Genomic DNA, 14,355 nt, shown 5'->3' with positions numbered 1-14,355 from the left:
ACCGAGATTATTACTGCATCGTGACCCTACACTTGGGGTTGTGAACAAGTTTTTAGCACCGCTGCAAAGGACTAACGGTTGCATTTTTTGAGGTTAACTAGTTCTAGAATTAGGTTAAGATTGGGGTTTGTTTACTTTTTATTTTTAGGTTAGAGTTTTTCTGATTTATTTTTAGAAAATAATTTACTTTCTACTTTTATAATAGAAACTTTCTTAATTTGTTTTTAGAAACTAACTTTTTTATTTTTTAGAAAATTTCCTAATTTATTTTTAGAAACTAGTTTACTTTTTTTTTTTTCATTTTTAGAAACTAGGTTGCTTTCTTATATCTTTTTTTAAAACTAATTTTCTTTCCTTCTTCTTCTGCAGGATCACAATATAGAAACTTCAAATTTGGTAACTTCTTTCTAATTCTCTCTTTCTATTTTTTAGATTTATATTTTCCTTTTTCTTTTTAGGGTTAGGTTAAATTCTGAAATTGAAGGCTAAGAGTGTTTCATGCCCAAGTGGGTCTGTGATAACACTCGACATCCTTTCAGTGGAGGATTGGATGAGGGGTTATCTATCCATCACAGGATTAGACATCACTCGAGATCTACAGAGTTAATAGAAGTTATGGCTGCCAATCAACTGATCAATCAACCTCCAAATCCACCTCAACGTAGGGTTGAGGAAATCCAAGATGAAAACGAGCTGCATCAAGCACCCCGCCTCATACTTTACGAGACTATTTACAACCGGCAGGGGTGAGCACACCTTCATGTATGATTTTTCTAGAAAATATAGGACATATGGATATCAAACCAGGGGTGATCCAACTCCTTTCAAAATTCCATGGACTTGAATCTAAAAAATCATAGTTAGACATGAAAGAGTTTGATGAGATTATAGCCACTTTATATTTACTGAACATGTCTAAGGACATGGTCAGGCTGAAACTATTTCCCTTCTCCTTGAAAGAGAAAGCTATGAAGTGGTTGCATTCACTATGTCCACGATCTATTGGCAGATGGAATGACATGATAAGGGAGTTCATTAAGAAAATTTTCACATATCATAAAATGAACACCCTTAAAAATTCAATCATGAACTTCGCCCAAAAGAAGATAAAACATTCTTCCAATGTTAGGAGTGGTTCAAGGATCTTGTCAATTCATGCCCACAACATAGTTTTGAAACTTGGTGAATAACAAGTTTCTTTTATGATGGGCTGACTTCTTCCATGCGACAAATTATCGAGACAATGTGCAATGGATAATTCATGAACAAAGAGGTCGATGATGTGTGGGATTATTTTGACAAGCTTACTGAAAACACACAATCATGGGACATCTCCCCAAAATCTAGCACCACTTTTAGGCGTACTCAATCAAATGAGAGGGGCGGAATCTATCTTTTGAAAGAAGATGATGATATAAATGTTAAAGTGACTAATCTCACAAGAAAACTCGAGACCATGGAACTAAAGAAGGATTGGGCTACGAAAACTGTTTGCGGTATTTGTGCTTGCAACATTCACACAACTGAAAATTGTCCAATAATACCTACTTTTCAAGAGGTACTAAATGAGCAATCTAATATCGTGAACAATTACCAAAGACCTTTCAGTGGATCCACTTCAAATACATACAATCCTGGTTAGAGAAATCATCCAAACTTTAGTTGGAGTAATGGACAAACTGCTTCTCTTTAAGGATTCCCTAATCCAATTCTAAATTAAGGGAAACCTCAAGAGGATCTAGTTTTAAAGCATCTTCAAAATCAAGAGCATTTCAATCAGGGTATGCTTCAAGCCTTTCAAGACCCTACAAAGGCCATATAAGGGCTTTAGGCAAAAAATGTAATTGGGGAAAAAGGAAGCCTTCTAGCTCAACCTCTTCCCAATCCAAGACAGCAGTATGAAGTCAGCGACCTGAGCTCTTTAAACCAAATGGAGCAAGCCAAGTCTATCGCTACTCTTAAGAGTGGGATAACAATTGACAAATCTATTCCAGTAAGGGTTGAAAAGTTTAAGGACCCATAAATAAATGAAACTGATAGACCTAACAACACTCTACATGAGTTAGAATTGGAACCTTAAGGCAAGCTAATTACTCCATTTCCCCAATGGTTGATTACACTAAAACCTCTTTCTAACTCTTAGGATATTCTAGAGGTGTTGAAATAAGTAAAGGTCAGCATTCCTCTACTGGATGTTGTTAAACAAATACTTTCATATGCTAAATTTTTGAAAGACCTATGTATGACCAAAAGATGGTAAAACATCCCAAAGAAGATCTTTTTGACAGAAAAAGTGAGTGTCATCCTAAAGCAAGATGTGTCACAGAAGTATATAGATCTTAATAGCCCAACCATCGCTTGTGTAATTGGAAATTACCGGATTGAGCACACACTTCTTGACTTAGGAGCTAATGTAAATCTGATCTCTTACTCGGTCTATCAACAACTAGGTCTGTGTGAATTAAAACCCACCCGATCCGTGTTACAACTTGTTGATCGCTCAGTCATGTACCGAGAGGGATAATTGAGGATGTATTGGTCCAGGTTGACAAATTCTACTACCGAGTAGATTTTATCATCTTGGATACTCAACCCATCATGGACATGAGCACTCAAATTCATGTCATTCTTTGTCGCCCATTCCTTGCCACATCAAATGCAATCATGAATTGTAGGAATGAAGTCATTAATTTATCTTTTGGGAATTTAACATTGGAGCTCAATATCTTTTTCAATGTGAGCAAATAGGTAGAGGATGATGATGCCCACGATATTAACTTGATTGATGCTTTCGTGGAGGATAGAACTCTGATGACCTTAACCTCTAACCCTTTAGAGATGTGCTTGGCCCGCTCCCATGATTTAAATGATGATATGATTAGGGAGATGGGAACTATGCTTGATATTGTACCGGTGCTTGAAGTTAAATGGTGGAGGCCACAATTTGAAAAATTGCCCTAAACTGATGTAATGTCTCTACCGTTTAACCTTATAGCACTAAAGCTTGACCTAAAACCGTTGCCCTTTGAATTGAAACATGTCTATTTAGGTCAAGATGAGACATACCCGATAGTGATTTCTTCCCACCTTGAGCTATAACAAGAGAGTATGCTTATCTCTACTCTCATTAAACACAAAGGAGACCTTGGATGGTCGATTGCAGTTCTCATTAGAATTGATCCTTTGATTTTTACTCACCACATTTATATAGGGGATAATGTGAAAACCTCCCGGAAACCACAACGTAGATTAAATAAAAACATGAAGGAATTGGTTAAAGCCGAGGTACTTAAACTATTGGATGTGGGTATTATATACCTTATATCCAATAGCCAATGGGTGAGTCCAACTCAGGTGGTTCCTAAGAAGTTCGGAATCACCATCGTAGCTAATACTGACAATGAATTCGTGCCAACTAAAGTTACTACTAGTTGGAGAATGTGCATTGACTACATGAAATTGAATACCATCACGAGGAAGGACCACTTTCCTTTGCCCTTTATTAAGCAAATATTGGAAAGGCTAGCTGGTCACTTGTATTATTGCTTCCTTGATGGGTATTCGGGCTACAACCAAATAGAGATAACTCCTTAACATTAGGAAAAGACAACATTTACATGTCCTTACGACACTTTTGCTTACCAAAGGATACCATTCGGGCTATATAATGCCCCCGTCACTTTTCAGCGATGTATGATGAGTTATTTTTCTAACATGGTGGGGTAATATTTAAAGTTCTTCAGGGATGACTTCTCTGTCTTTGGTCCATCCTTCGGCGATTATTTGGAGAATCTTAAATGTATGTTGAATCGATGTGAGGAAAAGAATTTGGTGATAAATTAAGAGAAATGTCCTTTCATGGATCGTAAGGGAATTTTCCTTGGACATATCATCTCGTCCAAGGGAACTAACGTAGATAAGGCTAAAATTGATCTTATCTCTAACTTACCTCCACCCAAGAACATACGAGACGTGTAATCCTTGATAGGACACGTCAGATTTTATAGACGATTCATAAAGGACTTTAGTCACCTCTCTCACCTTTTATGCAATCTACTTTAAAAAGATATACCACACGAGTGGACTAAGCAATACCAGGAAACTTTTTCTAAGCTCAAGGGCATGTTAACCACTACACTAATCATACAGCCACTCGACTGAAGCCTTCCTTTTGAAATTATGTGTGATGCGTCTGATTATACTCTTGGAGCGATTTTAGGCTAGAGAAAAGAAAAGAAGTCGTATGTTATTCATTATGCAAGTAGAACTTTAAATCCTGCCCAAGTGAACTACTCTACCACGGAAAAAGAACTCTTAACCGTAGTATTCGCTTTGAAAAAATTTAGGCCCTACTTCATCATTTACACTGATCATGCGGCACTCAAGTATCTTCTTTCTAAAAATGATGCTAAGCCCCACTTGATAAGATGGATCCTCTTACTCCAAGAATTTGATTTGGAAATAAAAGATAAAAAAGGAGGAGAGAATGTAGTGGCTGACCACCTTTCCCACCTTGATCTATCTGATTCACTTAAGACGACACAGAAATGACATGTTCCCTGATGAACAAATTGTTTAAAGTCTCCCATTCACATTGGTTTGCAGATATTACTAATTAACTTACCACAGGTTTCATACCAACACATTGGACTACGCAAGATAAGAAGAAATTCTTTACCGAGGTACACAAATTCTTCTAGGATGATCCATATTTATTTAAATATTACCCAGATCATATCTTAAGGAGATGTGTGCCAGACAATGAACACCAAAGTGTCATCTCCTTTTGTCACTCTCAGGCCTGTGGTGGTTACTTTTCTACCAAAAAGACTACGTCCAAAATTCTACAGTGTGAATTTTACTAGCCCACTATGTTCAAGGACACTCATGAGTTTTACAAAGCTTATGAGTGTTGTCAGAAGTTGAGAGCATTGTCCCATCGAAACATGATGCCTTTGAACCTCATTCTGATCATTAAAGCATTTGATTATTGGGGCATCGATATCATGGGACCATTCCCCTAATCGCTTTGGATTTGTATATTTTGCTAGCAGTAAACTATGTCACTAAATGGGTCAATGTGATCCCATGTCGGAACAATGATCATCAAACGATCATTAAATTCTTAAAAGCGAACATCCTTTCTCGATTCAGAATGCCTCGAGCCACCATTAGTGATGGGGGTTCACATTTCTGTAATAGGCCATTTGTGAACTTAATAAAGAAATACGGCATCTCACATATGGTGAGCACTCCATATCACCCACAAATAAGTGGGCAAGTTAAGATTTTCAATAGGAAAATTAAACATATTTTGAAAAAAATGGTTAACCTTGACCATAAGGATTGGTCAATCTGATTGACCGATTCTTTATGGGCTTACCTTACTGCATTTAAGACTCCTATTGGAATGTCTCCCTTTAGACTTGTTTATGAGAAGGCTTGCCAATTGCCTATGGAGTTGGAACATAGGGCCTATTGGGCTATTAAAAATTTGAACTTCAATTTGGACAATAATGGCTCGCTACGCAAACTTCAGTTGAATGAACTTAAAGAGATCCGAAATGATGCATACGAGAACTCGAGAATTTACAAGGACACGATGAAGGTGTTTCATGACCAACACATTCTTCGAAAATCATTCACACCAAGTCAAAAGGTCCTTTTGTATAATTCTCAGTTACATCTTTCATTGGAAAAACTTCAATCTCGTTGGATCGACCCTTTCACTATTACTAACGTTTATCCTCATGGGGCCGTCGAGATTCAGAATCCAAACAATGACAATATTTTCAAAGTGAATGGACACCAATTAAAACAATTTGTTGAGAAATTTAATTAAGAGGACATGTCCATACCTCTGATTGATCCTATTTACCAGGATTGACCTCTTAGTCTGACGGAGGTATAGTTAGGTTTATTGCTTTCATATATGATAGGATTAGGATAGTTTGCTTTCCACTATTTAGGACAGTTTGCTTTTCACTATTTAGGATCATTTACTTTTGTTGGTTTAATTCTTGTGCTAACCCATCTTCACAATGAGACCATTAGAAAAGCCTCGAAATTCCTTCTTCAAGTATTACCTTTCCATCACTTCCATTTTCTTTTCATTGCTTATTTTTGTATTACATGCTTAATTCTTTTACATTGAGGACAATGTATATTTTTAGGTTGGGGATGGAGTATTAGGTAAAGTAATAAGTGTTTTCTCAGTTTTGAGCAAATTTTTTGAAAATTTTCAATGTTTCAAGTTGAAATCTATTTGGGAAGTGATGAATTGTGTACTTAAGAATGATTTGAGTATGATAAGATAGAGATTGAATTTTGATCAACTAAGTAATCTATCACTTATGTTCTAGCTCTCAATTGATTAAGAAGAAGTTTGAAAATCATGTCAATCTAAATCACAAGACACATGCAATTTGTCTTCTGTAAGACATGCTAAAAATTTTGATTGTTAGTATGTGAATCATTGATAAATGGTGAGAATCAAGTTTGGAGAATTTTATCCACCTTAAAAGAAGAAAAGAACCAGTTAAAAAGTAGGACATTGACAAAAAGGTTATGTATTATGATCAAGAATAAAAAGAATGAAAGGACTGGAAAAGAAGGCAAAATAAAGAATGAAAAAAAACTGACCATCGATATAAAATCAAAGATTGGAAAAAGACGGAGAATGGGATAAGTTTGGAATCAATACTTAAGTTTCAAACCAGTCTTGAAGTGATGAGCATGACTAGCATGATGAAAAGGTAATATTCATATGGGAAGTAAGTTGATTTTCACTAAGCACATTAAAAAACTTGATATGTAAACTATGCTCTGATTTAATGGATAAAAAACTTATTTGATTAATTGCTTTTGTGATTCAACTCTAGGTTTTCAAAATCTTTCTTTTGTATCTTAATTATACACATTCATACTTGAGTGTGAAAAAGATTGTTTTCTTAAAGAGGTTTTAGACATTGAGCATTGAGGTTTATTTTTCACATACTTTGCTCAGGACTAGCAAAATGCTTGTTGGGGATTATGTTGAGGGTCAAATATTGCATCTCCCATTTATATCTTGTTTTTATGAACATGATACTGCTTAATGTCCTATTTTACTCATGTTTGTGTTGTGAGGTGAATTTAAGAGCTTGGATTGGAAAAGTTGCTAAAAGTATGGATTTAACGCTCAAAGATCACCAAGGCAAAGAATGGATCTTAAGAGATAAAGATTGAAGATTTTAAAGTCCTAAGATTCAAGAAAACCAAGTGGAGAAGGAAAGAAGTCAAAAGAATAAGTGTAGATTCACATTGATTGTGTCATCGATCACCATTCGATGACATTGAAGCTACTATTCGATGACATTGAACATGGGTCAATGACATCGAATTTATGAATGAAAATCAAGTTAGTTGCTGGATAAATTGAAGACATTTTTATTTGACTCAAGGACTTGTTCGATGACTTAAAGCTTTGATCGATGGCATTGAAGCAAGTTCGATGACATCGAATTTTATGTGGATTTTTAAAAAAACTCGCTAGACATATTAGGCAAAATGTTCAATTACTCGAAGTCTTCATCGATGATATCAAAACCTGCTTGATGACATCTAAGACCTCTTCAATGACATCAAATTTATTGAAAATTTTGAAATAACTCGTTGGACTATTTTGGACGCATTATCGATTCATTAAACAATGCTCGATGACATCAAAGACACCTTCGATGACATTGAAGGTTATATAGTCTGAATGAAGTTACAACAACGTGAAAAAAGTATGTATAAAAGACACCTTCGATGACATCAAAAGCAGTTCAATGTCATCGAATGATTACGCAGACATACGCAGAGTTTACGCGGAGTGCATAAATTTGAGGTGGTTTCCAAATTTCTTAAGTCTGTTTGAAGCTTAGAGCACCCCAATTATAAATAGGAGACCTTAGGGCATCCCTGGGCATCTATCTAGGGTTTAGAGGAGCAATGCATAAGGGTGGAGAGTCGTCGCCAAGCATTTTTCTTCCTTTCTTCCTTAGTTTTCATACTTTCTTTTAGGGTTTTAGATCCAATCATCTCTATGGTTGGCTAAACCTCTTAGTTAGGGCTAAGAGGTGAAGCTTGTAGTATGATGGGATGTTTCTATTGCTTTGATTCTTGCTCATGTTGAACCTTCATTGATTATAATTTGATTCTTAAGGAATACCTTTAGTTTTTAATGGGACTCAAGTTACAGTAGATCTGCAATAACTTTGAGTATCTTCTTTTCCTGTTTTGAGATTATGGGATTGGTAAATCTTGTTGTTTGTTATTGTCTCATGGGCATGGTTTAGTGATGGAATCTCTACCAATTATCATAATATTCCTCTTTTGAGAATTAGTTCAAAGGAAGTTCAAATTTAATCTTACTTGATATATCTTCTAATTGGATAGGATAAGACTCCAATTCCAATTGTGTTAATTGAATTAAGTAAAGGAATCACCCTGAGTGTTACAAATGGATCCATGCAAACCCTAGTTCCAACCTTTGAATTTACAAGTTTCTATTAAATTACTCACAATTACCTCTTTATATTTCAGATTTAGATTCATATCTTTTTCTAGTTCTAGTTCTACTTGCCTCTAGAATACACATGAGTTTAGTCCCTGTGGATTCGACCTCGGTCTCACTGAGATTATTATAGCATCGCGACCCTACACTTGGGGTTGTGAACAACAATGAGAGCTCTGTCAATTTGACGAAGAACTTGATGTATCATTCATTGACTAAATACATTGATGTTCGTCATCATTTTATCTAGCAGATGCTAGAGGAAGGAAGTGTCACTTTCAAGAAGATTCACACAGGCGAGAATCCAGTGGACAATCTTACAAAGGTGGTTCATGCAAAGAAGTTTTAATTTTGCTCAACTTCTTTAGGCTTGACGAAGAAGAAATGAAGATGGAGTGGGCACAAGAAGCAGTGATGATTGTGTTCCTATTAAAAATTAAAGATGGTGATAGCAGCATGGAGCAATGAAGATGGATGATTAAAGTCATGGTGGACATTGTTGATCTATTTGCTTTAATCCTAGTGCCAAAAGTAGAGTTTTTGATTTGATTGACCGGCCTATCGATTCAATTAAAATATTACCAAAAAATCTAGTTTTCGCCTTAGATGTTTTTGAAAGTTTGTTAATTCGATCGACAGAGGTGTCAATTGGATTAATGGTTTGTCGAGTCTTGTCGATTGGATTGACAATCAGATCGCCAATTGCACACGTTTGCGAAAGTGTGGGTTTTGTTTCTAATTGTATACGAAGTGTATAAATACCCTTATAATTAGGTAATTATGGCTAGGACAAATAGAGAGCTTCAGAGCCAAAAAGGGTTTTGAAGGGAGCTAGCATTTTTCCATCTTTAAGTTATTCCATCTCTTATAATTCTTTTGATATAGTGGATTGATCATCACTTTATGGTGTGGTTTTTTCCTAAAAGGGTTTTCCACATAAAATGTTTGTTCTTTGTGTTTGATTTTTCTTTTCCTTTCTCAATTGCTTGTTTGATTTGTTATGAGGTTACTGAAATTGAGTAGAATAAAATACCACAACTATGTGTAGAAGCTTGGTAGAGCTATAAAATGAATGACTATATGTAGCGCCCTGAAATTCAGGGGTCGAGCATAACTCAGCTCCCGAGTTCCAAAACATCACTTATGCAACATATTTAATGATGGATATATGGTGACTATATTAGTGCATAAAACATGGAATAGATTAAGCCAAAACACAGATATAATTCAGGGATAAGTGAAGAAAGCAAGCGGAAGACTTATAGAAACATATGTGTACAAGTGTAAATCCCTGAAGTACATTCACCAACCAGGTCGTATGAAAGTGTTACTTAACAAAATTACAAGTATCAAGTTACATCATTTAAATTCCCAAAAATAATCCCAGCATCCCGCGCATCAGAACAAGGCTCGCTAGAACCCGTCTGAAAACTGCATATAAGAGAAAGCAGCCTCATCATCATCCATCTCCCGCTCTGCCTCAGAAGTCGCATCAACATCTGCAACATCAGAACCTAAGACAGAGTCTGGTGGGTGTTTAACACCGCCCCAGAACGTGGGAGTGAGTGATCAACTCAGTGGAACAATAAGGCACTGGTTAACATGTTATCAGTTCAATCAAGTAGTAATGATAAAGCAGAACAATTAAATAAATCCTAAGTACTCTTGTTAATGCAAGGATGTATGCAAAATGATGCGTGCCCTCACGCGTACACCCTCAGCATCTTCATCTTACGTTACGCATGACACCACCTCAAAGTGCGCCACATCTACAAAGCACATGCAAATGCGGTGCATGGATAGGATTACCAAGTTGTTATTAGTCTTTTTCATACAGCAGGATTGGGAAGCTAAGATACCTTCCTCATGTCACCATCCAAACAGTGATCCATTATAAGGTTGTCAGTCCTAGATATCTCATATGATCATATGTTTGTAGGTCGTAGCAAAGGGCTCGTCACCAATCAATGCACGCCTATCATACCTTCGTTACTACACCAAGGCTCGTCACCTCAATGCGGTATACAGGCATGCTCGAGGTCACTACAAAGGGCTCGTCACCAATCAATGTAGGCCGACAGCACGAATATAGTGTCCCATACCACCATAATTGGCTCACGAGTTTAGTTGCTCATTGGTCACTACGGGGATGCTCGTCACCCCAGCGTAGGCCGACAGCTCGACCACGGTGTCCCATACTACCATGTCCGGCTCATGAGTCTTAGCGGATCAAGGTACCAAGGTTAATAGGATTTCATTGGTAAGTTCGGTACCCTAGATTCAAGCAGTAGCGTCCATACATGGTGAACATACATCGGATAATCGGGTTACTTGACGAACTTGACTAGCACGAGCGCACGTTGAGTTGAGCGACATAGAGTGCGCAAACACTCCGCGTGGCCAAACTACTGCCGCCAACTCTAATACGACTCGGGTTCGTCTAATTACATCTGTTGTGGCGAAAGCAACCTCAGCCACAACCTTAAGGCAGATTACCGTTTTCCTTGGACTAATGCATAGTCCCAAACACCTTACACTACAACAGATATATGAATTTAATGTAGAACAATAAAGGAAACAACAACTCAAATCATGGTACATAAGCACTTGAGGAATATCAACTTATCATAAATGTAAGCATAAGTAATGCTTGAATTTACATAACATGGAATGTAACTAGCAAGAAGGAAATCATGCACATCAATAGGAGTGTTGAGAATCACTTCTCAACGCCCGTAATTAGTGTGATAACTTACACTTTAGATCATTCAGACATTTCTATAAACACATAAAATATATAATACAACATATACGACATATGTTGAAATACACACATTTGGACAATTCCTTTTACCAAGGAGTTGTCATACATACATCTAGCATACATACATGACAAATAATCATGGCAAACACATGTGCATATTTTATATGCATACGGTACTTTATACATACACATGAATACACAAATCTCAAAATAACACATGCATATCAGGAATGCAACATAAACATAACATTTGGCACGTGAAATCTCATCCATAGCAAGAATAAATCACTAACTGGCATTGAAAGATTTGAAAACCATAACCTATACACTTAAAGTCAACACCTTAAGCCAAAAAAGAAACACCGAACTGATTTAGACGAGTTGTCTTCGTCAACGGCGATAGAATATCCTAAAACAAGGATAGAAATGAGATACAACAATATCAAGACTAATCTAAGCTCTAACACAGATTAGGGTTAGGTTAACTTACCCCAAGATGAACTCAGAACCGTCAGAATAATGATTCAAAGTAAAGGTTCAAGGATGTAGAAAAACAGGAAAGAATCCAAGATGATTCACCAACTTATCTCTTACTATCTCTCTCTTTTCCACTCTCTTTCCAAGCTAGGGTTAGAGAAAATTCGTATGGAAAAGAGGGCTAGGGTTTAAGGACTATAAATAGGCCTCATATTGATGAAAATAACCCCAGGGCCAAGGTATACTTAGGTTATAACCAAAGTAAGCCTCTCTCGATCCAACGAAGCAGTTCTAGTGGGCCAAAAACCACGAAAGGTCGGACTTAAGCTCATTGACCATGGATCTAGGTCAAGCTGAGTTTTCGTACCGACCGGCTCTTCAGATCAGCCGTGGCGGACCACACTCAATTCAACGATCACGGAATCTCGATCAGGTCCACAAGCATAAGGATATGCCTGGGCCATCTTCCCAGATCAGAGGGTGAAATTGGGTCAGAATCCAACGTTCAGATAGCTTAAAATCATCGCGCAAGCGACACGACTCAGATTTCATAAAAACTTATTAAATTCTCAACCGTTCTCACACTCTTCACTCCAAACTCAATCAAATCGACCCAGAACATCACATGGACTTGATTTTTGAGGTGATGGTCAAGCCCAACTCGATGACCGCAACAGCCTAAGATCATCGCTATCGGACTTTCGACGCGCAGTCCAGGTCCGATCCAGAACTTCTAAAAATTCTCCAGAACAACTGGATTTAGCGATGGATCCCATATTTCAGAGTAACGTAGCGCTAACTAATCTACAAGCTTTGAGCCATGCAGATACAATTTATAGTGATTGATGCGAATTTCACAAGCAATCGAGTATAGTGCTAATTACCCCAGAAACAACTACTTAAGGAAAAATTAGCACAAAATTTCCAACGTCGTTACAATCTACCCCCCTTAAAAAAAAATTCGTCCTCGAAATTCATACCTTCATAAATTCCTCAAGGATTAGAGGGTAGGTCTTTTTGACCTCAGCTTCAGATTCCCAAGTAGCCTCTTCCACACCATGATACGTCCATAGCACCTTCACAAGAGGGATAACCTTGCTACGCAATACCTGCTCCTTCCTGTCGAGAATACCCGTCGGTTACAGTACATAAGTGACATCCTCACTCAACTACACTTGCTCCCAACTGATAATATGCGAAGGATCAGGAACGTACTTCTTCAGCATAGAAACATGAAATACGTTATGCACGCTCGCAAGAGGTGTGGGCAAAGCAAGGCGGTATGCTACCGCTCCCACTCGATCCAGAACTTGAAATAGACCAATAAATCTCAGCGTCAGCTTCCCATTCTTACCGAACCGCAGAACTCCCTTCATAGGAGAGACCTTCAGAAATACATGGTCTCCAACTTCAAACTCAAGCGGTCGACGCCTCGTATCAGCATAACTCTTCTGCCTGCTCTGTGCTGTCAGAAGTCGATGTCGAATGATGTCAACCTTCTCTGAAGTCACCTGCACCAACTTTGGGCCAAGCAAACTACGCTCACCAATTTCTGCCCAACAATGTGGTGCTCTGCACGGGCGACCATACAACGCCTCATAGGGAGCCATGCCGATACTCACCTGGAAACTGTTATTATACGCGAACTCTGCATACTGAAGACAATCATCCCAACTGTCCTTGAAATCCAAAACATAAGCTCGCAACATATCCTCCAGGACTTGATTCACGCGCTCCGTCTGCCCATCTGTTTGCGGATGAAACGCGGTGCTGAACTTCAGTTTCACACCCATCGCTTCTTAGATACGAGTCCAGAAGATAGATGTAAAACGCGTGTCTCTATCAGACACAATCTCCAGGGGAACTCCATGTAGACGCACTATCTCCTTGATATACAACCTAGCCAACTCGTCTGCAGAGTAAGTGAGTCTGATTGGTAAGAAATGCGCCGACTTCATTAATCGATCGACGATCACCTAAATAGAGTCATATCCCTTCCTCGTCCTCAGCAACCAAGAAATAAAATCCATAGAGATGAAATTCCACTTCCATTCAGCTATGGGCATGGGCCGCAAAAACCCTGGAGGTCGGCGATGCTCTGCCTTGACCTGCTGGCACGTGAGACAATGAGAAATAAATTCAGCAATCTGGACCTTCATATTGTCCCACCAATAAGACCTCTTCATATCCTAATACATCTTCATGCTACCTGGATGCATCGCAAGTTTAGAACTATGGGCTAACTCGAGAACCTCCCGTCTCAAGTCAGGGATGTCAGGAACACATAATCGGCCACGAAAACGTAGGCCCCCATCAGAACTAACACTTCAGTTAGAGTTCTCATCTGTACCAACCCGCTGCCTCACTTCACCAAAAGCTCATCATCTGCCTGAGCTGCAACGATCCTCTCGTCGATAAGGGGCTGTACACGAATGTGTGCAATAACCTCATACGGCTCAACCACCGTAAGCTTCTGCTCAAAATCGCGCACGAACTCTAACATATCCCACTCTACTATCATCAGCGGAGCCACAAACTCAATAGCCTTCTTGCGACTCAACGCATCTGCCACAAG

The 14,355-nt window shown here is 38.2% G+C and overlaps 1 non-coding gene across 1 annotated transcript; it reads right to left on the bottom strand.

Moving 5' to 3' along the window:
- Positions 1 to 1,067: 1,067 nt before the first annotated feature.
- LOC131252414 (small nucleolar RNA R71) lies at positions 1,068 to 1,173 on the bottom strand. The gene has a single exon (XR_009174436.1). It is a non-coding gene; the product is annotated as a small nucleolar RNA R71 (small nucleolar RNA).
- Positions 1,174 to 14,355: the final 13,182 nt, after the last annotated feature.

Source organism: Magnolia sinica, chromosome 7, assembly GCF_029962835.1.
Source record: "Magnolia sinica isolate HGM2019 chromosome 7, MsV1, whole genome shotgun sequence".
In the NCBI taxonomy this organism is placed as follows: domain Eukaryota; kingdom Viridiplantae; phylum Streptophyta; class Magnoliopsida; order Magnoliales; family Magnoliaceae; genus Magnolia; species Magnolia sinica.
This window is presented reverse-complemented; position numbering and strand designations above follow the sequence as displayed.